Below are 2,957 nucleotides of genomic sequence, written 5' to 3'. Positions count from 1 at the left end.
GGCACACAGGTTCATTTTCTTGCTGCTGCCCTCACCATATGTGATCTGAATCTTGGCTTCCTGCACTCTGGTTCCCCAATAAATATTTTTCCATTTTGATAATCTAGAAACTTAAAAGAAATCTATCATCCATGGATGGCCTCTTTCTGGTTCTCTTTATTATTATCTAAAAAAAAATAACAACAAAAAAACCCATTGCCTTCGAGTTAATTCCGACTCACCGCAACCCTACACCACAGAGTAGAACTGCCCCACAGGGTTTACAAGGAGTGGCTGGTGGATTCCAACTGCTGACCTTTTGATTAGCAGCATGAGCTCTTAACCACTGTGCCACCAGGGCCCCACTACTATTATAGGCTTGTGTTATTTTAATTTTATACTTCTATTTTAGTGAGGGGATATAAATTTATTTGCTCAGTGTACCATTTTGAACTGGAAACTCAAGCTTGTTGGTTTTTGTTTCTTTTTATTACAGTAAAAACATATATAACAAAATATTTGCTATTTCAACATTGTTTACATGTACAATTCAGTGACATCAAATATGTTCATTATGTTGTGTGGCATCACCACTTTCCATTTCCAGTATTTTCCATCACCCTTAATAGAAACTCAGTGCCCCCTAAGCAATGACTCCCCCTTTCGTCCTCCCTCCTGCTCCTAGTAGCCACTAATAACCCTAGGTGTCTGTACATTTGACAGATTCTAGATATTTCAGATGAGTGGGGTCATACAATATTTGTTCTTTTGTGACTGACTCGTTTCACTTAGCATAATGCTTTCAAAGTTCATCCATGCTGTAGCATGTATCAAGACTTCATTTTTCCTTAGGGCTGAGTAATATTCCAAACTTACTCCTTCAAAGTTAAGTTGCTTGTCAAAGGTCGGATAAAGTCTGAGTGTACTAACAGGCTGCACTGCTCAACATATACTACAATATGGATGGCAACCCCTGGAATTGTGTAGTTGGCTGGTCCACAGTTCTGATTAAAAACTAGATGTTATAAAAAGTACAACTTTGAGCCAATGTTTAGAGAAAAGAAAGATAGGAAGGAAAATTTCCAAGAAGAACTAAAAAATAAAAGGTGAAGATGAAACTCTTGAAAAGAATATGAAAATATGGATGCATACTAGTGTATTAATACAAAGTCAGTCTCAAGGAAATGGAATGAAATCTATGACCGTAATTGAAAGTACTGCCTTTCTTCTCCCTACACCTCAAATACTCAAATCAAGTCATTTTGGCTTCCCTATTTCTGTTTATTATATCGCTTTTTTTTTTTTTTCAGTCACCTGGATTTAAAGTTTTGGAATCTTTTTTTTTTGTTGTTGTTAGTCTGAATGTTGAGCAGTAGGCATTTAAGGTTGTATGGGACCTTAATAATCACGTATATCTTGTCCATAATCTGTCATTTGGGTGTCTTTTGTTTGACCTATATTATGACTTTAAAAAAAGTTAAATTTGTGACCTTTCTAGGCAAGTCACACATTTTCCAGTCTCACAGACTACAACACTCTATTTTAATCTTCCTTTTGGCCCAGTTCACACATTTATGACACCTATCTTGTGACTGTAAACATTTGACTTTTCCAACTTTGATCTAGCCCAACCAATTACTTAGTGCTTGAAATCTGCCTACTAATTTTCTGCTAAGAGGTTTGGCATATGCTAGAGCACGTCCCATGGCAGGGACCTTCCTTACTTTGAGCTTCATTACTTGTACTTAAACCAGTGCTTTTCTGCAGGAAGCCTTTTTAGATTTGTGGTTATTTTGTTTCATAGCAATTGGAGGACGCTGTGGATAGTCAGAGGATGTGGACAGGCAGAGATGCTAGCTGCATATGAAAGTTTTGCACAATGGAGGATTATCATGCATGATTTTCCATTAGCATTCACGTAGGTGAAGAAATGATTCACACTTATTTGAGAGTCAGGAAACCCTGATGGTGTAGTGGTTAAGTGCTACAGCTGCTAACCAAAAGGTCAGCAGTTTGAATCCACCAAGAGCTCCCTGAAAACTCTGTGGGTCAGATCTACTCTGTCCTATAGGGTTGCTAGGAGTTGATATCGATTCGATGGCAACAGTTTTTTTTTTTTTAATTTGAGAGTCTAGGAAATAATTTTCCATTTCACAACAAAGTTTCTTTCTTCATAGTTATAAACTAAAATATCCAGTAATGTAGTAATGTAATCAAGGGGGTATTGCCCTCTCTTCTGAGAGTTGTTTACTATTTCAGAAAATCGCATCGGCAAAACAATGCCACTCATTATGATTGAGTCACCAAGAAATACAACACACCAGTATTAGTCGGCACATAGAGCTGCCACTTGCAGATAACGTAACAAAAGAAACCTGTGATTCCTTTTAACAGACTTAGAGCTAAATATTAAATTAAAAAAAATATTAAATTAGTGCTGATATATTAGATGCAGGAATCTAATTGAATTTTCTTAATAAAGACTTTTATTATTTCACATTATTTCCTTCCCATATGTTTTGATTTTTTTTTGCAAATAACAGTAATAAATATAGGTTATGAAGATTACATAAAAATTATTTATGTTGAAGATGGCCTTTTTTTTTTTTTTTACAGTGTTATTCAAGTTCTGTCTCTGTCTCAGTTTTTCTGTAGCTTCTTGCATTACTATCTCTTTCCGCAATCCCTCTTCAATCCCCCATAGCCTACCCAAGGTTATGGGCTCCTGGGTCTCTCTGTGTTCCAGAGACTGATTGTGAGCTTCAACATGTGGAGGAATTTCAAGGCAGGAGATATGTTTTCAGTGATACTTTGTCACTATCCCGTCATAACATTGGGAATTATTTTGACACTGCACTTATAAATAAGGCCCAGCTCATTTGTGCTAATATCATACTTCATCATTTTCTCTGTTTCCAAAGTCTGTAATTTGTCTTGGCATGTTATCCTTATTTCAATTAAGATTATTTCCCTCTTTC

Source organism: Loxodonta africana, chromosome 10, assembly GCF_030014295.1.
Source record: "Loxodonta africana isolate mLoxAfr1 chromosome 10, mLoxAfr1.hap2, whole genome shotgun sequence".
Taxonomy (NCBI): Eukaryota; Metazoa; Chordata; class Mammalia; order Proboscidea; family Elephantidae; genus Loxodonta; species Loxodonta africana.
This window is presented reverse-complemented; position numbering follows the sequence as displayed.